The 22,550-nt window shown below is 43.8% G+C and overlaps 1 protein-coding gene across 3 annotated transcripts in view; it reads right to left on the bottom strand.

The window, feature by feature from the left end:
- Positions 1-19,022, bottom strand: part of LOC139176077 (ATP-binding cassette sub-family C member 4-like) — a 401,158-nt gene extending 382,136 nt beyond the window's left edge. For all 3 annotated transcript variants that reach the window (XM_070800386.1, XM_070800387.1, XM_070800388.1), the window contains exons 1-2: positions 18,827-19,022; positions 16,694-16,893 (exon numbers count right to left, since the gene is read on the bottom strand). The gene's annotated coding sequence lies outside the window, so the exon portion shown is untranslated. The remainder of the gene's footprint in view (positions 1-16,693; positions 16,894-18,826) is intronic.
- Between the last annotated feature and the right edge of the window lie 3,528 nt (positions 19,023-22,550).

Below are 22,550 nucleotides of genomic sequence, written 5' to 3'. Positions count from 1 at the left end.
ACCTCGCTGTGTCATGCCAGGTGTGCCTTGTACCCTCCAGGACATGGGAATGATACACCTTGACATTTCAGATTTTCCTGATGGTTGTTGCTGAGATGTGTCTCACAATCCTAAGAACCACAAGGGCCAGTCCAGCCACAACACTGACTGCAAAATAGAATTTCTGTGGGGGCTGCTCATAACTAGTATGAGCCCTGGTATGCAGAGCCCCCGGAAGTCCTGGCAAAAGTCTCACTGTCTACAGGCCAAGACCAACAGGCAGGGAAAGTCCAAGATGGGTCTAAGACATCTTGTGCCATAAAATAAGGAAGTGCTCAAGGAATCATGAGGATGTGTAGAAGGACAGAGAAGCTTGAATGGCTCTTGCTAGACAAATCTGGAATACTATGAGCATCAAAACAAACAAATGGCAATGAAGCTTAACCCAGTAAATAATGAAAGAATCCATGAATCAGTAGTGCTACATAAACAGGAGAGAAAGGAAAGCTCTTGCAAACAAATGCAACCAAACATAAAAGGAGTAATCAATTACTTTTAAACTATGTACATAACTGAAAATGTACTATACTGAATAATTTTTAAGTGCAAGGTATTTTTTATCTTTACATGAGGAAAATCACTTGGGAAACTGTTTTGTGATTCAATCTATAAACTATGTATTCCAAGACATGTCTGTTCTAGATAGATGATTAGTCCCTTGTGCAAATCAAGTGCTGGTCCAAAAGACTGCTGAAATTTTATATGCCTACTGATATTTTACACTTTTTTATCCTGCGTGTCCTGTAAAGTTATAAATCTGCACAATAAACATGTTTAACAATTCAAAAAAATAAAAATAATAAAGGAAAAATCAAGTCAAGAAAATCATCCATGGAAATTAAAAACTGGCTGAAAGTTTGAAGCAGAAGATGATATTTACATAATCTCAACTTATCTCTCTGCAATTATTTATTATAAAGAGAAAAAACAATAAGGGTACAGATGATCCCACCAAAAAACCTATTCAGATAGATCATGCATTATTTAAATGATAATAATATGCAGAGACAGCACATAGGTAAATACCATTTTTCTAATTTTACCAGGGTAAGGAAATTTCCAAGGCCAGATCATAATAACCCATGGATAGAGATCAAACCAGTCAGTCCTAAAGGAAATCAACCTTGAATATTCATTGGAAGGCCTGATGCTGAAGCTCCAATACTTTGGCCAAACTGATGCAAAGAGCTGACTAATTGGAAAAGACCTGGATGCTGGGAAAGGTTGAAGACAAAAGGAGAAGAGGGCAGCAGAAGATGACATGGTTAGATAACATCACCCACTCAATGGACATGAGTTTGAGCAAACTCCGGGAGAGAGTAAAGGACAAGGAAGCCTGGTGTGCTGGTCCATGGGGTCGCAAAGAGTCAGACATGACTGAGCAACACAACTGAGCAATAACAGCAATGACAGAGATCACATTTTTTATCCTGTGGCAGATTCATTTCGATATTTGGCAAAACTAATACAATATTGTAAAGTTTAAAAATAAAATTAAATTTAAAAAAAAGAAATATTTGTTGAATGTATGACTATCCATGACTCATTAAAGAAGAAATAAGATAAACTGAACTTCAGATTTTGCTAATCTGGGTACTTGGCACCCCTAAAGAATCCCGGTCCAGGAGTCAGAAGACTGGACTCTAGTCCCAGCAGTGGTGCTGAGCACCCAGGGCCTCAGCTGTCCTCTGCTCCACATCTCCACTCCAATTCAGCAGCTCCATGACCTTTAACATCTCTAGGTCTCAGTTTCCTTCCAAAACAATGGTGTACATCTAGGAGCTTTACCACTAAGCCAGTTTGAAACATGTTGGGTGATTTATTTCACACTTGTCCCCTACAGAAAATGCTCAGGGAATTAGCACTGGGACTTACCCAGATGATGGCATCCTGCCCCCAAAGTGAAAGCATTAGTCACTCAGTTGTGTCCAAGTCTTCGTGACCCCATTGTCTGTCCACAGAATTCTCCAGGCAAGAATACTGGAGTGGGTAGCCATTCCCTTCTCCAGGGGATGTTTCTGACCCAGAGACTGAACCAGGTTCTCCTGCATTACAGATTTTTTACCATCTGAGCTACAAGGGAAGCCCACAAAAGACCCTCTTTAAAATTCTGCTTGAAGAGGAAAAGATGGTCAGCATCACTAATCATGAGGGAAATGCAAATGAAAACCACAATGAGACATCAGCTCACACATATTAGGAGGGCTACCATGGGAAAAAGAAAGAAGAAAAAATAGTGTTGGCAAGGATGTGGAAATCTGCACACTGACAGTGGGATTGTAAAATGGTGTATCACAAAAGACAAAGGTTTTATGATTTGATTTACATGAAGTCCTCAGAGTAGTCAAATTCAAAGAGAAACAAAGTGGCCCTGTGGTTGCCACGGGCTGGGGATAAGGGAAGTGGGCAGTTAGTGCTTTAATAGCACACTAGTACAAGATGCAGAGAAGGCACTGGTAACCCATTCCAGTACTCTTGCCTGGAAAATCCTATGGACGGAGGAGCGTGGTAGGCTGCAGTACATGGGGTCACGAAGAGTCAGACATGACTGAGCGACTTCACTTTCACTTTTCACTTTCATGCATTGGAGAAGGAAATGGTAACCCACTCCAGTGTTCTTGCCTAGAGAATCCCAGGGACGACGGAGCCTGGTGGGCTGCCATCTATGGGGTCGCACAGAGTCAGACATGACTTAAGCAACTCAGCAGCAGCAGTACAGGATGAAAAGAATTCTGGAAATTGGCTGCACAATAATGTGAATGTACTTAACAATACTGAACTGCGTGCTTAAAAATTGTTGATGGTAAATTTTATGTTGTGTGCATTTTCCACAATTTTAAAAAATTTAATCAGAAACAAAAATGGCAACTGATGTCCCTCATTTGGAAATCTTCCTGTGTTAGAGCTAGACGTTGCCACTTCCTGGTTATATGATCGTGAACCAGCCACAAAACCTCTCAGTATTGACCTCAGGAAAGTGAGAAGACCTGGAGAGACACCTCCTTGGGATGCTGAGAGGGTCAGTGATACTCTGAACAGGACAAAGTCCCTCCAGACAAACAGCAGTCATCACCACCACAGAGTGCTCCAGTAATCCCATGTGGTCCCCATTAGAAAGCCTCTGAAAGTTTGATACATGAGGTTACAACAATAGCAGCCCCCAAGAGGGAGAAGAAAGACTCCTCTCCTTTCCTGGCAAGGGCTCAGCCACTGAAAAGCCATGACTTTGAAAGAGCCCTCCCAAGTTCCTCTTCTCCTCTATAAAAGTGCTCTCTAGCCCTGGCACTTTGGGGACTTAAACTTGGCTCTCCACAAATGCAAACCTCAAACTGAAATTCTCTGCTGATTTTGAATAAGTCCATTTTTGCTGGAGAAATATCTGACACTCTATTTGTTCAGGTCAACAGAGGGAAGGGAATCAACATGATTGCAGGACCCATGGAAGACTCCAAAGGCAAATGATCCACTTGACACATCTGAAAGGACACATGTCTCAGGTTGATCAGATGCAGAACTATAAAGACCCCAAAAAAAAAAAAAAAATCAAGAATAAACTACAAGAGATAAATTTGTTAGAAGTTTATTCTGCCATAGGACATATCAGTAAATTTGAATATACCTTTGGGGTGTTCTACTTCTTGCTTGAGGCTGTTGATATTGTATAAAATTATCAAAACTCATCAAATTAAACAGTTATTGAGAACAGGTCAAGGCCAGAGAAACAGCCCTGCAGAGCTCACCCAGCCTCCTTCTCCAACATGTGGATTTCTGACTGTTAATGAAGAATAACAAGTAGTATTCAGAAAATGGTGCAAAGAATCCTAGCTTGAAATTTAACATTTCGATGTATTCACAATCGATAGTTACTAAGGGCCTTACAGGACCAACTTCCCTAAACCATCTCAGCACTCAGCCAGTTCACATCCCCCTCATGTCATCAGCTTCTCTGACAAGACTCTCTGGAGGGTCTGTCTTAACACCAGTGACAGTTTCCACATCCGCACTCACTCCCGCAAGGGGACAGTTCACTAACTGAGACGTGGTCAGGGTCAGGGGAGCAAGGATGTAACCACTCCCTGAAGGGTCAAGTGCCTCTGGTCCAAGACTCTGCTCCACCTCATCCCTGTGGACAGGTCCTGCACTCAACCCCCAGCCTGCTGTGGGCTCTGGGACAAGGGTGGAGAGAAACGCAGAGCTCACCCAGAGGCTGCAGGGACATCAGGGACATCACCAGGGAGAGTCTCAGCAGACTTGACAGTCCAGTTCCCAGAGGGACACTGTTCATAAACTAGGCCACTGATTTCCAATAATGGGGAAGAATTATTATTCAATAAACCATAATGGGAAAATGGGCTGTTTTAGAAAAAAAAAAAAATGAGGCCTATTCTTACACCAAAAACTAAAAATATTCTAGCTGCCTTTACTGTCAAAATAAGAAAAAAGCTAAAATTAAACACAGAGATTTAGGTGATATTAGGATTTTTAAAACACATACTAAAAAATCAACAAGAGAAATCAAAATTAAAAGCTCAACTTTAATTAGTGATATATAATGTAAAACCTCTAAAGAACAAACTAAAATCTGAAAAAGTATTACATGCACTTATTATAAGCATTTATTCACGTATTGCTGAAGCCTGGCTTGGAGAATTTTGAGCACTACTTTACTAGCGTGTGAGATGAGTGCAACTGTGCAGTAGTTTGACCACTCTTTGGCATTGCCTTTCTTTGGGACTGGAATAAAAACTGACCTTTTCCAGTCCTGTGGCCACTGCTGAGTTTTCCAAATTTGCTGGCAAATTGAGTGCAGCACGTTCACAGCATCATCTTCCAGGATTTGAAATAGCTCAATGGGAATTCCATCACCTCCACTAGCTTTGTTCGTAATGATGCTTTCTAAGCTGGAATCAAGATTGCCAGGAGAAATATCAATAACCTCAGATATGCAGATGACACCACCCTTATGGCAGAAAGTGAAGACGAACTAAAACGCCTCTTGATGAAAGTGAAAATGGAGAGTGAAAAAGTTGGCTTAAAACTCAACATTCAGAAAATAAAATTCATGGCATCCCATCGCTTCATTGGAAACAGATGGAGAAACAGTGTCAGACTTTATGTTTTTGGGCTCCAAAATCACTGCAGATGGTGACTGCAGCCATGAAATTAAAAGACGCTTACTCCTTGGAAGGAAAGTTATGACCAACCTAGATAGCATATTGAAAAGCATAGACATTACTTTGCCAACAAAGGTCCGTCTAGTAAAGGCTATGCTTTTTCCTGTGGTCATGTATGGATGTGAGAGTTGGACTGTGAAGAAGGCTGAGTGCCAAAGAATTGATGCTTTTGAACTGTGGTGTTGGAGAAGACTCTTGAGAGTCCCTTGGACTCTAAGGAGATCCAACCAGTCCATGCTGAAGGAGATCAGGCCTGGGATTTCTTTGGAAGGAATGATGCTAAAGCTGAAACTCCAGTACTTTGGCCACCTCATGCGAAGAGTTGACTCATTGGAAAAGACTCTGATGCTGGGAGGGATTGGGGGCAGGAGGAGAAGGGCATGACAGAAGATGAGATGGCTGGATGGCATCACCGACTCAATGGACGTGAGTCTGAGTGAACTCCGGGAGTTGGTGATGGACAGGGAGGCCTGGCGTGCTGCGATTCATTGGGTTGCAAAGAGTCGGACACGACTGAGCGACTGAACTGAAGGCCCACTTGACTTCACATTCCAGGATGTGTGGCTCTAGGTCAGTGATCACACCATCGTGATTATCTGGGTCATGAAAATCTTTTTTGTACAGTTCTTCTGTGTATTCTTGCCACCTCTTCTTAATATCTTCTGCTTCTGTTAGGTCCATATCATTTCTGTCCTTTATCGAGCCCATCTTTGCATGAAATGTTCCCTTGGTATCTCTAATTTTCTTGAAGAGATCTCTAGTCTTTCCCATTCTGTTGTTTTCCTCTATTTCTTTGCATTGATCGCTGAGGAAGGCTTTCTTATCTCTTCTTTCTATTCTTTGTAACGCTGCATTCAGATGATTATATCTTTCCTTTTCTCCTTTGCTTTTTGCTTCTCTTCTTTTCACAGCTATTTGTAAGGCCTCCCCAGACAGCCATTTTGCTTTTTTGCATTTCTTTTCCATGGGGATGGTCTTGATCCCTGTCTCCTGTACAATGTCACAAACCTCAGCCCATAGTTCATCAGGCACTCTATCTATCAGATCTAGTCCCTTAAATCTATTTCTCACTTCCACTGGATAATTATAAGGCATTTGATTTAGGTCATACCTGAATGGTCTAGTGGTTTTCCCTACTTTATTCAATTTAAGTCTGAATTTGGCAATAAGGAGTTCATGACTGAGCCACAGTCAGCTCCTGGTCTTGTTTTTGTTGACTGTATAGAGCTTCTAGATGTTTGGCTGCAAAGAATATAATCAATCCGATTTCAATGTTGACCATTTGGTGATGTCCATGTGTAGAGTCTTCTCTTTTGTTGTTGGAAGAGGTTGTTTGCTATGACCAGTTCATTTTCTTAGCAAAACTCTATTAGTCTTTGCCCTGCTTCATTCTGTATTCCAAGGCCAAATTTGTGTGTTACTCCAGGTGTTTCTTGACTTCCTACTTTTGCATTCCATTCCCCTATAATGAAAAGGACATCTTTTGGGGGTGTTAGTTCTAAAAGGTCTTGTAGGTCTTCACAGAACCGTTCAACTTCAGCTTCTTCAGCATTATTGGTTGGGGCATAGACTTGGATTACTGTGATATTGAATGGTTTGCCTTGGAAACGAACAGAGGTCATTCTGTCGTTTTTGAGATTGCATCCAAGTAATACATTTCAGACTCTTTTGTTGACCATGATGGCTACTCCATTTCTTCTGATGGATTCCTGCCCGCAGTAGTAGATATTATGGCCATCTGAGTTAAATTCAACCGTTCCAGTCCATTTTAGTTCACTGATTCCTAGAATGTCGATGTTCACTCTTGCCATCTCTTGTTTGACCATTTCCAATTTGCCTTGATTCATGGACCTGACATTCCAGGTTCGTATGCAATATTGCTCTTTACAGCATCAGACCTTGCTTCTATCACCAGTCACATTCACAGCTAGGTATTGCTTTTGCTTTGGCTCCATCCCTTCATTCTATCTGGAGTTATTTCTCCACTGATATCCAGTAGCATATTGGGCACCTACTGATCTGGGGAGTTCCTCTTTCAGTATTCTATTATTTTGCCTTTTCATACTGTTCATGGCTTCCAGATGTTCAAGCTGGTTTTAGAAAAGGCAGAGGAACCAGAGACCAAATTGCCAATATCCGCTGGATCATCAAAAAAGCAAGACAGTTCCAGAAAAACATCTATTTCTGCTTTACTGACTATGCCAAAGCCTTTGACTGTGTGGATCACAAGAAACTGTGGAAAATTCTGAAAGAGATGGGAATATCAGACCACCTGACCTGACTCTTGAGAAATTTGTATGCAGGTCAGGAAGCAACAGTTAGAACTGGACATGGAACAACAGACTGGTTCCAAATAGGCAAAGGAGTACATCAAGGCTGTATATTGTCACCCTGCTAATTTAAGTTATATGCAGAGTGAATCACGAGAAATGCTGGGCTGGAAGAAACATAAGCTTGAATCAAGATTGCCAGGAGAAATATCAATAACCTCAAATATGCAAATGACACCACCCTTAAGGCAGAAAGTGAAGAGGAACTAAAAAGCCTCTTGATGAAGGTGAAAGAGGAGAGTGAAAAAGTTGTCTTAAAGCTCAGCATTAAGAAAACGAAGATCATGGCACCTGGTCCCATCACTTCATGGGAAATAGATGGGGAAACAGTGCAAACAGTGTCAGACTTTATTTTCTTTGGCTCCAAAATCACTGCAGATGGTGACTGCAGCCGTGAAATTAAAAGACACTTACTCCTTGGAAGGAAAGTTATGACCAAACTAGATAGCATATTGAAAAGCAGAGACATTACTTTGCCAAAAAAGGTTCATCTAGTCAAGGCTGTGGTTTTTCCAGTGGTCATGTATGGATGTGAGAGTTGGACTGTGAAGAAGGCTGAGTGCCAAAGAGTTGATGCCTTTGAACTGTGGTGTTGGAGAAGACTCTTGAGAGTCCCTTGGACTGCAAGGAGATCCAACCAGTCCATTCTGAAGGAGATCAGCCCTGGATTTCTTTGGAAGGAATGAAGCTAAAGCTGAAACTCCAGTACTTTGGCCACCTCATGCGAAGAGTTGACTCATTGGAAAAGACTCTGATGCTGGGAGGGATTGGGAGCAGGAGGAGAAGGGGATAACAGAGGATGAGATGGCTGGATGGCATCACTGACTCGATGGACGTGAGTCTGAGTGAACTCTGGGGGTTAGTGATGGGCAAGGAGGCCTGGCGTGCTGTGATTCATGGAGTTGCAAAGATTCGGACACAACTGAGTGACTGAACTGAAATGATAAGCATTTATTACAAGTTATTTCAAAAATATAAATGCTCTATAGGAAAAATAATCTATTAATAGACATTTGAAGAAACACAAATAAATGGTCAGTAGACATAAAAAATCTTCCATCTCTACAAATCAAATGGCAACCCACTCCAGTATTCTTGTCTGGGAAATCCCATGTACAGCGGAGCCTGACAGGCTACAGTCCATGGGGTTGCAAACAATCAAACTGGAGTAGGTGACTGAGCACTCATAAATCAAATAAATTCAAATTAAAACTCTTTGAATTATTTTTGACTTTAGGCCCAGGAAAAAAATGTAATTCAGGTATTCAAAGTTGACAATGAAATAAGCTCACAAACAGCTGTTAAGAGGGCAAATTGATCTGAACCTAATTAAAAACAATTCAGCCTTTCACTAATTATTCTACTTCTGGGAATTTGGAAAAAGAAAAGATGCAGCAAAATATATGGTCATAGATATGCATCACATCCTAATTAGCCATAAACTCTATTAAACAAAAGCAAAAGACTGCATACATTTCAATTAAATACCACATTTTGACAGAAACAGATTCACAGATTTAGAGAACTTGTGGTTGCCAGGGAGAGTGATGAGGGAAAGGGATAGTTAGGAATTTAGTAGGAACATGTGTACACTGCTGTATTTAGGATGGATAAGCAACAAGGACCCACTGTATCACAAAGGGAACTCTGCTCAATGTTATGTGCCAGCCTCAATGGGAGTGGGGTTTGGGGGAGAATGGATACGTGTTTATGTATGGCTGAGTTCCTTTGTTGTCCACCTCAAACTATCGCGTTGTCAGTTGGATATACTCCTATACAAAATAAAAAGCCTACCTAAAAAATAAACGCCACATTTTGAACATTATTTAATGCTATAAATAAATGTTAACCATAGAAAATTAAGAAGGAATCAGGATTCAAGGATATTTAACTTTATAGAAAAGTGTGCATAATACAACATTGTTAAGCAACTATGCTACAGTAAAAATTAATTCTAAAAAACCATGAGCTATATTTTAATTAAAAAAAAAAAAACTGTGCATTTGCAGATATGCACAAAAACTTCAGAGGGAAAGACTAAGAAATAACCAAATTATCAGCAAGTATACCTGGCTAAAAAAAAAAAAAAAAAATCCTTGTTCCTTTCTTCTTCTTCTATGTGCTCAGTCATGTCTTTCTCTTTGCAGAGTAGCCCACCAGACTCCTCTGTCCATGGGATTCTCCAGGCAACAGTACTGGAGTGGGTTGCCATTTCCTACACCAGGGGATCTTCCTGACCCAGGGATCAAACCCATGTCTCTGTGTCTCCACATTGGCAGGTGGGTTCCTTATGTCTGGGCCACCTGGGAAGCCCTTCTTCTTCCATAAAGTTTTTTATAGAAATAGAAAAATATATATTCTTTTCTAAAATTCACAATTACCAATAGCCATAATGTATGCCTTCTCTTAGACTCTAAGTCCTACCTGTGCTGTGAAAACACTAAAACCCCTGTGAGGTCATTTGTATAAAGACAATAAGCCATTTACAAATTTAGAAAGCAGATGAACTGTAAGAAAAGCAAACACACAATGAGAAAATGAAAACTCGGTTTCTCTACAAGGTGGATAGACAGCACTCTGGGCAGCATTTCCTGCCTGGGCTCATTTCAATTTCCCAGGACAGCAAGTGAGGGACACGAGGAAATCATGAGGGTACCTCAGACTTTGCAAACAGGATGGCAATTGTGGTCCCCAAGTAACTTCACAAAGTCTGGACCTCTTTTTAAAAGTTAACACCGAAGGAACAATGCCAATGGGAGGAGTGGCTTAAAGCAGAAACCAGTCTCTACCTTCCATCAGAATCTCCTAGAGCTTGTTTAACCCCATCCCCAGGGTGTCTAAATTTACAGAATTGGCCTAGAAGCAGCATGGGGTAGGGGTGGGGTAGGGGTGGTGATTTGCATTTCTAACAAGCTCCCAGGTGAGGAGGATGCTGCAGGTCTGAAAGCCATATTTGAGAACAGCCGTGCTAAAGCTTGATTATAGAGACGTTTCACGTGCATCATCTCCAGCAACAAGATCTTTAAGAACTTCCCTTGAGAAACTCCACCTACAAGACCAAAGGTGTGTTTGGAATCACCTTTTCCCTCCATTTAAGAACAAAAATCTCAACAGAAGCAGCGCAGTACTGCAGTTACATCCACATCAACACAGGCTTGAAAGCCAGACTACCTCGTTTGGGATCCAACTCTTACTAGTAGCTGTGTGATGGTAGGCAACCTGGTCAACCTCTTGGAATCTGGGGCAGAATGGATACATGTTTATATATGGCTGAATCACTTTCCTGTCCACCTGAAACTATAGCAACATTGTAAATTGGCTGTGAAAGTCATTCAGGCATGTCTGACTCTTTGCAACTCCATAGATTATACAGTCCGTGGAATTCTCCAGGTCAGAATACTGGAGTGGGTACCCTTTCCCAGAAGGGAAATCTCTGGGAAACACCAAGGGAATCTTCCCAACCCAGGGATCGAACCCCAGTTTCCTGAATTGCAGGCAGATTTTTACCAGCTGAGCCACAAGTTTATAAAATAAAAAGTGTTTTTAAAAATTACTCAATCTCTCTGCTTCAGTGACTTCACATGTTAAATAAGAGATAATAGCTCCTTCCACTCCAGCAGAAAAATTGGAAATGGGTGCCTACCCAAATCAATAAGAAGTCCTCACATTCCCATTTCCATGCACATACATTTTGAAAATTCACAAATAAAACACTCCTTGCCCTAGAGAGTTCCTTGCCCTGTCTGAAGTTAAGGAGAGGTGTCCCTACTTTGTTATTATTTATTGTGGTTGTTGTTTAGTCACTAAGTCATGTCCGACTCTTTTGCAACCCCATGGGCCATAACCTGCCAGGCTTCTCTGTCCATGGGATTTCCCAGATAAGAATACTGGAGTGGGTTGCCATTCCCTACTCCAGGGGATCTTCCCCATCCAGGGAACAAACCCACATCTCTTGGTCTTCTGCTATGGCAGGTGCCTTCTTTAACACTGAGCCAACAAGGAAGCCTACACCCATATTTTCTCTTCTTGACCCTCTTTCCTTAAGGGCCACTAAATGGCCAAGAAATGTAGTTACACACACTGAATACACCACCATCAGAACAAGCACAGAAGCTTCTGTTTCCTGGGAATCCCCAAGGACCTCCCATATGAAGAAAAGGAAATATTAGAATTTGTGGGAAAGATGGACGGTTTCAGGTCCAGAAATGAAAGACATAATAATCACTCAAGTGTCTTTAAACCCAAAGGTTCCAGCCCACCTAATTAGTGGTCCCAACTACCAGATGGAAAACTTTAGTTAAGAGCTTCACCTCTCTGAGCTGCTTTTCATCTGTGTTTCCTCCTGGCTCAGAGGCCCCTCGGTGGTTTCAGAACCAGAGGACTCCTGGGCAGGACCACCTGCATCAAGACCATGCACTGCTTCTGGAAAGGCTAGAAATGCAGATAAGATCCCACAGGCTTCAGGGACCCCATCCCCAGGGTGACTTTCAAAAGTGGAAGCAGAGATTCACAGTAAGAAAAAGGGCTGGTCAAATACATCCTCCAGTCCTCTCAATGTATCCCAGATAAAAGCAAAATGGGTTCAAGAATCATGTCCCCGTTCATTTTTTAAAAAGTGTTTTTTTACACACATGAAATTTGTCACAACTAGATACTGAAATATAGTGAGAGATGCACACAGACAGAGGGAGGGAGGGAGACATGGCCATAGACACAGTGACAAGGGAGCTTGGTGCAGTTGGAACTCAGCTATCACCTCAAGAATATGGAGAAAGCTGGGGACATTATTGGCAGATGGCAACAAGAGCAGAGCACTAATTAGATTAAGAAACCTGTTCATGTCTTTTGCTTAGTGGGGAAAGTGTGTGAACTAGTTTAGAATTATGAATCCGGAGCTCTCCTGGGGAAGCCGGCTAAGGATGGCATGCGGGGTCCGGTCCTTCTCCTTCTGGCAGTGACCCCTCGAGGCAGCCTGGGTTCTCAGCCTCCCTGCCTCCTGCTCCCGCTGCCCCTCCTGCTCCCAGGACTAAAGAGGCTGACGGGGCAGCGAGCTGCAAAGCAGGGAGACCCTGCGCCCCGCCACCATGTCACTCTTCCCGTTCCTGCTACCCTTTCCCGCCGCCTCACCCAGAGGGCACAGACAGGGACCCCCGCGGCCGGCGTGGGGAGACCCCACCCGCTACAAGCAGCCATCCGAAAGCTCTCCCTCGCTCTGACCTCGACCCTCAGCCCCTGCAAGGCGCAGCAGCGTCAGGCACTGGCCCTGAGGCTGCGGGCTGTCTCAGCGCAGGCGGGGCTCACCAGAACAGCCGCAAGCAGATGTTCACGTCCTGCATCGTGTTGGGCTTCTCCTCCGGGGACACCGGCTGCATCTTGCCGGCCTGTGGGGTGGGGGTATCTGCAGGCCACATGTAGGTGTGAGGCGAGGCTGCAGGCGCCGCTGATGGTGGTGATGGGGGAACCACAGGGCACAGGGCACAGGACCCCAGGCACCCTCGTTTCCACCCTGGCTGCAAACGCTACCGGAGGGCCCGCTCTGAGCCCGGACCCCCACCCAGAAGGTGGAGAGGGAGGGGCAGGCTGAAGCGGAAATGCCCCTCAGCTATAGTGAAGACCTGGAGAAAGCTGGCAGAAGCAGATAGCAGCCCGCCCTCAGGGCACGCTGCCCTCATCAGGACCAAACAAGGGAGCCGTGGGAAGGTCTCCAACTGGAATAGCTCAGGACCCTGGGGGGCCTTCCTGGAAGAGACCCCACCCCGCCGCGAGATACCCTGATCTAGTGGCCAGTACTGGTCAGTGGAGGTGAGCACAGATGATGGGCACAAAGCTGCCAGGCTACTGAGATGACAGTTCCCGACTCCCTAGTGTCTGTTCTACTGCTAGGCTGTGAGAGAGTCACTTCCTAGGCAGGTTAAGGAGTCTAGGGGTCCCTAACGAGAGAGGGATCTGGAATTCTCAAGGAGGAAGAAAGGACAAACTTTTCCTTCTCTACATTCCTTAGGATTATATAATGTATCCTGCCTGAGGATAGTCTCTGGATTAAACCTTCTGGCTAATTCTGTTATCTTAAAATGTAAATTATGGGAGTAGGTCTGGTGAGGTCTTTACAACCTCCAGACATTCTTTGGATTCATTGGAGAGTATATAACTTCATTGCTAACACTAGCAAGCGGGTACTCTTTCTGACCCCTTCTGATGCCTATGTCAGAAGCTTTCTCTATCTCCTTTATACTTTAATAAAACTTTATTACACAAAAGCTCTGAGCAATCAAGCCTTGTCTCTGGCCCCAGATTGAATTCTTCTCCTCCCAGGGCCAAGAATCCCAGTGACTTCGTGTGATTCAACAACAACCTTTCAGCTGGCCCTGAGGAATCCTGTTTTGATAAGAGGAGGGAAAACGAAAGACCACAGCACATCCTTCTTGTGGCATGAAGGACAGTTACTCAGCAGTGAACTGATGCACAGAGAAAAGTACATAAGCAAGAAGTCAAGGTTAACTTTGTTTATCCCTCAAAGAAATAAATTTTGAATCAGCCAATAAGCGGGAATCAGTACAAGAGGGAAATATATATGGCAAAACCAATACAATATTGTAAAGTAAAAAATAAATAAATAAAAAAATAAAAAAGAACTTCAAACTTTTTTCCCGTATATAAAGCCCATATGAATATATAGGAAGCATTCAAAAGTATTATTTCTGGAATGAATAAACAAAATGTGGTATAAATATACAGTGGCGTATCATTCACCCTTAAAAAAGAAGGGAATTCTGACACATGCTGCAGAGTGGATGAACCTTGAAGACTTGTGACTCAGAATACTTATTTAATCTTCATGCTGTTGCTGGCACAGATCTCCTAAAACACTTAGGTGCTCTAAGAGTGAAAAAGTATCTTGATAATGGTAACAAGCCCCTTTCAACTACACCTGAGTTTTAGTGAATGCATCTGTTTGTCAGAAAAATCACACCGATTAAAGGGTTGGCAGTTTCAGCCCACCAATGCTTTAATCAACCTTGCCTAAGTATGTTTCTATGAAGCCTCAATAAAAAATGAATAGGATGGGGTCCACAGAGCTTCCTGGCTGGTGAACATATGCAGGTTCTGAGAAGCTCTCTCCTGGAGAGGGCCTAGAAGCCCCTCCCCTCCTCCTACCTTGCTCTGCATCCATTCCATCTGGCTGTTCGTGACTTGAATCCTTTTATAATAAACTAGTGATCTAGTTGAATAAACTGTTTTCCTGAGCTGTAAGCCACTTTAGAAAATTACCAAACCCAAGGAAGGGGTTATGGGAACCCTGATTTATGAGCAGTCCATAAGGAGAACAGGACTCAAGACTGGCTCTGAAGTTGAGAAGGGGCAGTCTTGTGAGACTGAGTCCTTAACCCATGATGAGGTCTAACACTAACTTCAGGCAGATAGTGTCAGAACTGACTTAAATTGCGGGACACAGTTGTGTCTGGTGAGTTGGAGAACTGGTTAGGATTGGTTAGTACACACATGGTGTCCAGAAGTACTGAGTCACCAAAAGACAAATACTGTGATTCCAGTTATATGAGGGGCCTAGACTAGTCAAATTCATAGAAACACAAAGTAGAATGGTGTTTGTTGGGAGAGGGTGGGGAGTGTTTAATGGACACAGTTTCAACTGGAAGATGAAAAAGCTCTGGAGAGGGACTGTGGTGATGGTTGCACAGCAGTGTGAATATAATCAACACCCAGAATAGTACATTTTAAAATGATTAAAATTGTTCACTTGTGTTATGTATATTTTACCATGTAAGGGAGGAGAAAATTCCTTTTCCTTTTACCCTTCTAGGCCCTCTGGCTGGGGCATGGGAAATTCAATTGATGTAAGACAGATGAACAAGAGAAAAACAATTTATTGACCTGTACAGCCTGCACGTGTATGCAAGAAGTCTTTCATCATACAGACAGTTGTTGTTGTACTCAGATGTGTTTGTAAAACTGCTTCATTTTTAAGAAGATTCATGGGAAGGACTTTTGACAAGTACATATTTCTGATAAGTTTCAAACCACAAGCTAAACTTTGTAAGAAATTATGAAGTCCTAATGGAAAACCTGATGCTCAATAAAACCATTAACAAAAAGGACTAGTTGCTGAGTGAACTGGAGAATATGCTTATAAATTTTACTGTTTTTGTCTAAAATATTAGTGATTTAAGTGATTAAGTTAGTGTTTTCCTAACATAAGGAAATCCTTTCCCTCAAGCTAATTATGACTTACAACAATTTGGTTAATTACACTTTGTAAGTAGAATTAAAACATTTGTCTTTTCTTTCTATCTGATCCTCCAAAAACTGGAAACTCTTAAGGTTTCCAGAAGCTGTACCAGATAAATAAGGAAGGCCACCCCATAATAGGGGCAACTCTTCCACCTCTAGTTGAGTGACACATGTTCTCTGAACTCAGTTTCTCATCTGTAAAATAGGTATTAAAAAGTAGTATCTTGGTTTTCCCTGGTAGTCCAGTGGTTAAGAATCTGCTTTGCAAGACAGGGGAGTTGGTTTCAATCTCTGGTCAGGGAACTCAGAGCCCACATGCCAGCAGAGTGACTAAGCCTGAGCACCGCAGCTATTGAGCCTGGCCGCTCCATATAAGAGAGTCCATGTACCCCAATGAAAGATCTCACATGACACAACGTAGGTCCTGAGTGCCACAACAAAGCCCTAACAAAGCCAAAATTAAAAAAAAAAAAAAAGTAATAACTGTCTCATGGAGTTACTGTTTATGTGAAAGTGCTTTTTGTAATTTCTGATGCAGAAGGGATGTTCAATAAGTGGAGATTATAGCAAGATATTTTATCAGAATATTAAATTAATTGTCCTTGCTATGGTATGAATGTTTGTGCTAAAGGAATGAAAATTCCTTGAGGTTATAGCTTAAAGACCACTGGTGCTGGCATGAAAAGCACAGTTTGCAAGAAAACTTAACCAAATGAATTTTCCTCCAGAGAAGAGAGATTGAAACCCAAGCCAGAGGAGAGCAAAGGTCTGGGGATAAGAGGCAGAGAGTTGGTGACCCCTGTCCCCAATGGTCATCATCCTCAACCTCCCAGGCAAGGACAAAGTAGAGGGGATACAGGATATCATAGAACCCCCCCAACCCAAGTACAGCTGGTGCCTTACCTACTGCTAGAAGCCAGGTGAGTTGGTTGCTTTGCAGAGGAGACTCCCATACCATCATTTTGTGTTACAAGTAAAATAGAAAAACCTGATTTCCCACTTTGGGTCTGGAAAATTCAGAAAGAGGGAGGCAGCAAGCTTAGACAGTCTGTGAGCCAGGATGACAGAATGCCATAGAAGGCGATGAAGCGTGTGCCATCCATCTGGGGAGCAGATGAGAACTCAGTTACATCCTTCCTTTAAAATCCCACAGCAGAGTTGATTTTAAAAACAGAATACACATGTTCCCCATCCTGAACCCTCGTCCCTCCTCCCTCCCCATACCATCAAAATAAATAAATAAAAATAATACATTTTAAAAAACATTTGCCCAGAAAAGTGGAAACCAGACTTTGCTAAAGTTTAAGAAACAACACCAGGAAGATAAATAAGAACTCTTCCTAAATCTAGATCATCTGCTTTATAATCAGGTTAGATCTATAGTCCCTATTCTTCATCCTCCATGTTACAAGTGGTGCAGGAGAAGGAAATATCTCATCCTGGGAGATGTGGGAGTACCAGGAACCAGCTTCCAAGTCAGGGTCTTTGGCTTCCTGCAGGAGAGAGTTGAAGAGGGAGCTGAAGTAGAGTGAAAATGGACTTATTCAGGCAGACACACACTCCATAGTCAAAATATGGACCCTCTCAGAAGGTGAGAGGATCCAGGTTGTTAGTTGTCATGGGCTGGGTAATTTCATATGATAATAAGTGGGACAAATATTCTTGCTATTACAGGGAAGGAACAGGGATTTTTAAGAACTGAACCACTGCACACTTTTGAAATGGAGCAGGACCCTGTGGTCCTTGCCTAGTGTCCTCTGCCTTCCTTTTGTCTATTGAAAATCTTTAGCCAAATAATAAATTTAATCCCAGAAGTGAAAACATGCAGATACAAAGAAAAACAGTTAAAGGACACCAAATAATAACAATGTAGCCATTAAGCATAGTCAAGGACCTCTTTATTCCTTCCCAAGGGCTATAGATAATATTCTGAGCCATACCCTGTGAGCTGTCTTATAGGTACTGAAAACCCCTCCAGGTAAAAGAACTACATGATGACCAGACTGTAGCCATGATATAAGCTGCCACAGATCTGAAAATGGACCTTGAGAAATGGAAACAAACAAACCCTAGAACTGAAGAGTAACTATACTTAAAACAATCAAGATGAAGCTGGTCAGACCACCGATGACCAATCTCAAGATGATGGTCAGAGTTGACTCTGCTATTTCTACATGCAACCCTCTCCCTCTGTCTATAAAAGCTCTTGTCCCTTCATTCTCAAAGGAGCAGGCAGTCAGCCTTTGGAGAGGTTCCCAGCCTTCCCTTCACCACATACTGGCATCCAAAATAAAGTAAATGTTCCTTTCTACCAACCTGGCCTCTTTATTGGCTTTTGAGCGGCGAGAAGCCAGACCCGCCTCTTCGGTATCACTATTTGGCTTTCTATGGTCAGCCTTGGCACTATCACAGCACTTGTCACAGTGAGAGGGGAGTGAATTCTAGTGTTATAATGAAGATGTAAGAGTTAGAGGTCAGAGGCCAGACCGTACTCAACACCATCTTGATTTTAGCTGGTTCAATCCAGTTTTTGTGGGATCCCGTTTTTCTCAATATCTGTGCCCCCTTCCTTCCTGTCTCACAAGCATAGAAACACTGTTTCCATAGTGATGAGGCCATCTTAGCCTCTCATCTGGGAATCCAGACCTGGTTCTCTGTGTACCCTCATGCCTAGGCCCTTCCCTTGCCCATTTAAACAATACCAGGTTGTCTTCCTCAAATGAAGGGCACCACAGACTCCCACTTATTTCAGGAGCAACATCAAGCCCCAGCCAAGAGGGAGTTACCTTATGGGTAAAAAAACAAAACTGATTATATCAATACCTTCCCTTTTGGGTCTTCAGGCATAGAAGAGAAATTTGTCTCTTTCTCTTCATCAAGATGATCTCCACAGGTAACAAAGGAAACAGTCATTAAAGTTAAGCTGGGGCCCTTAATATTCAGGGAGGCTGGGCTGTGATGGAACAATCATTGATAAAGCCCATAAACCATTCCCTGGGAGTAAAGTCAGCATCTGGTTAATGAAATGAAGTTTACCTTTTATCTCTCCCTTTGTGCTGAGTCTTTTTTCACTTGTTCACAGGGCGCCTCCCGCAGAAGCCTCGCACTTGGTCCTTCAGACGAGACTCCCTGGTGTGAAATGGCTGTGCCGACACCTCAGCTCTGAGTTCCATGTGCGGAGTCTCTGCGCCCGGCACTGTGATTCAAGATGGCGGCCAGGGGGCCGTGTGGAGAGATGCTGAGCCCAGCACTGTGATTCAAGATGGCGGCCAGGGGGCCGTGTGCAGAGATGCTGACCCAGCACTATGATCTGGAGTCACGGGCAGCACACCTGAGCCTGTCCTGTGAGAACCCACCCATCCCCCAGCTGACAGGAATCACACACAGCAGTCCCAGGGGTGCTTTTATGTGAAAGCCTGTCCTCTATATCACATTCAAGGGACAAGCCATACCTGACAGAGGGGCTTCTCAGGTGACTCAGCGGTAGAGAACCTGCCTGCCAGTGCAGAAGACTCTCATTGATTTCTGGGTCAGGCAGATCCCCTGGAGCTGAAATTGGCAACCTGCTCCACTATTCTTGTTTGGAAAATCCCATTGACAGAGGACTCTGGTGAGCTGCAGTCCGTGGAGTTACAAAGAGTCAGAAATGACTGAGTGACTGAGCATACACATACCTGGCAGAAGGAACCCTTTGGCCTTTGGGGTCTGACTGGCGAGGGTCAGTAGCAAAATAGGAAGAAATCAAACCATCTTTGGTTTTACTGGTAGCTCAGATGGTAAAGAATCTGACTGCAATGGAGGACACCCAGGTTCAATCCCTGGGCTGAGAAGATTCCCTGAAGAAGGGAATGGCCTCCCACTCCAGCATTCTTCCCTGGGGAAGTCCATGGAATTCTGGTAGGCAACATAATTCATGGAGTGACAAACAGTCAGACACAACTGAGCAACTTATACTTGTTCACACTTTCTAGTAATGAAAGCAGCTGCCATTTGGGAAGACATGAGATCTTTTGCCTCCAACAATGGTTCTCACTTGGCTGCAGGGTGGAATCACCTGTGGGGTTTTAAAAAGTGTTGACTCCTGCCTCCCTTCCCCCAAGATTCTGAGTTAACTGAGATGAGGCTTCAGCACTGGGATTTCAAAGAACTCCCCTGTAGCCAAGTTTACAAACCCCTGGCCTTTGCCATACTGAAGATGTAAAGACCTGTACCTGGATGAGGAAACAGGGTAAACTGATAGAGTGATTCTGCAGGAGCAGGAGTGTGCGTTTCTGTATATAAGGTGTAGATGAGGTGGGGGGCCTGTGACCCCTTTTGCCCCGTGTGAGGCCTTCCCGGCCCCTCTTTCCACGGCCTTTGCACACTGCTCACCTGGACACGTGGATTATGCTGCCCCCTGCTGGTGATTTTCAGTGTGGCACAGTTTTCCCTGGAGGTTTCACACAAGCCTCACCTTCAGTTGAGTTCAGTTCAGTTCAGTTCAGTCGCTCAGTCGTGTCTGACTCTTTGCAACCCCATGAATCGCAGCACGCCAGGCCTCCCTGTCCATCACCAACTCCCGGAGTTCACTCAAACTCATGTCCATTGAGTCGGTGATGCCATCCAGCCATCTCATCCTCTGTCCTCCCCTTCTCCTCCTGCCCCCAATCCCTCCCAGCATCAGAGTCTTTTCCATTGAGTCAACTCTTCGCCTGAGGTGGCCAAAGTACTGGAGTTTCAGCTTTAGCATCATTCCTTCCAAAGAACACCCAGGACCGATCTCCTTTAGAATGAACTGGCTGGATCTCCTTGCAGTCTGAAGGACTCTCAAGAGTCTTCTCCAACACCACAGTTTAAAAGCATCAATTCTTCGGTGCTCAGTTTTCTTCACAGTCCAACGCTCACATCCATACATGACCACTGGAAAAACCATAGCCTTGACTAGATGGACCTTTGTTTGCAAAGTAATCTCTCTGCTTTTGAATATGCTATCTAGGTTGGTCATAACTTTCCTTCCAAGGAGTAAGTGTCTTTTAATTTCATGGCTGCAATCACCATCTGCAGTGATTTTGGAGCCAAAAAAAAAAAAAAATAATAAAGTCTGACACTGTTTCCACTGTTTCCCCGTCTATTTCCCATGAAGTGATGGGACCAGTTGCTATGATCTTCATTTTCTGAATGTTGAGCTTTAAGCCAATTTTCTCACTCTCCTCTTTCACTTTCATCAAGAGGCTTTTTAGTTCCTCTTCACTTTCTGCCTTAAGGGTGGTGTCATCTGCATATCTGAGGTTATTGATATTTCTCCCAGCAGTCTTGATTCCAGCTTGTGCTTCTTCCAGCCCAGCGTTTCTCATAATGTACTCTGCATATAAGTTAAATAAGCAGGGTGACAATATACAGCCTTGGCGTACTCCTTTTCCTATTTGGAACCAGTCTGTTGTTCCACGTCCAGTTCTAACTGTTGCTTCCTGACCTGCATATAGGTTTCTCAGGATGTAAGTCAGGTGGTCTGGTCTTCCCATCTCTTTCAGAATTTTCCACAGTTAGGTCAGCACAAACTTATGAGCACCTCATCTACACCCTGCACACGGAAATGCACACTCCTGCTCCTGAAGAATCACTCTGTTTACTCTGTTTTTTCATCCAGGTACATTTTTTTATATCCTCCGTATGTGCTTAGTTCAGCACAACCTATGAGCTTGCTGGGAGGCAAACCCTGGGAACTGTAACAGGATGAGCAGCTCGGCAGGAACTTCAGGAGCTGCTCCTGCACAGGGAAGCTCAGGGAGCTCCAGGCCACTGGCCAAGCACAGGTCTGGCACATGCCTGTGACTGGACCATTCCTGTGCCTGGGGTTTGAGGTGTGTGTGTGTGTGCTTAGTCGTGGCGACTCTCTGGGACCCCGTGAACAGAGGATGGGATTTCCCAGGCAGGAATATTTAGAGTAGGTTGCCATTTCCTCCTCCAGGGGCTGTTCCCCTACCTGCATCTCTTAGATCTCCTGCATTGGCAGGCAGATGCTTTACCACTAGCGCCCCCTGGGAGGTTGAGAAATTGGTCTTATCGTCCAGCGACAGGTGCTTCCTGGGTTAAGTGGTAAAGAATCCACCTGCCAATCCAGGAGACACAGGAGACGTGAGTTAGATCCCTGAGTCCGGAAGACTCCCCGGAGGAGGAAATGGCTACACAGTCCAGTATTCTTGCCTGGAAAATCCCATAGATAGATGAGCCTGGAGGGCTACAGTCACAAGGTCATAAAGAGTCACGCATGACTGAGCACAGCCAGTGACAAGTGCCTATGATATAGAGCATCCGAAAGTGCAGAGATGTAAGTTAATGAGTGTCCCAATAAACAGCAGCAGCCCCTTATTCTGCTTTGTGAGGCAGGATGTGTTTTTACTTTATCACGTTTAATTTTAATGAAAGCTCAGAAGGTATTAGGATCCCCATCTTACAGACAAGGAAACAAACCCACAGAGCTTAAGGACCTTGATCAACGTCATTCGACTCCTAACTGACATATGCAGCCTCTGTTCCAGCTCCACCGTGTCCCAGCAGGACCAGGAGGTCTACCTGCCCAAAGACCTGCTCAGCAGCTTCAGCCTGAGCCCCCCAGGTGTATCCGTGTGGTCTCTCCAGGCGCCCGCAGCCCTTTTGCTCCTATTGCCCCTGACTCAGGTCCTTCCTTCTGCAGAGCAGCCCCCGAGAGCCCCACGGTCGGCAGGAGGACACCCTTGCCCTGTTCTGGCAACTTCTCCCTGCAGCCAGCTCCCAGGGGTGG

This window comes from Bos indicus, chromosome 12 (assembly GCF_029378745.1).
Source record: "Bos indicus isolate NIAB-ARS_2022 breed Sahiwal x Tharparkar chromosome 12, NIAB-ARS_B.indTharparkar_mat_pri_1.0, whole genome shotgun sequence".
In the NCBI taxonomy this organism is placed as follows: Eukaryota; Metazoa; Chordata; class Mammalia; order Artiodactyla; family Bovidae; genus Bos; species Bos indicus.
The sequence above is the reverse complement of the archived record's forward strand: the minus strand, read 5'-3'. Positions and strand labels throughout refer to the sequence as shown.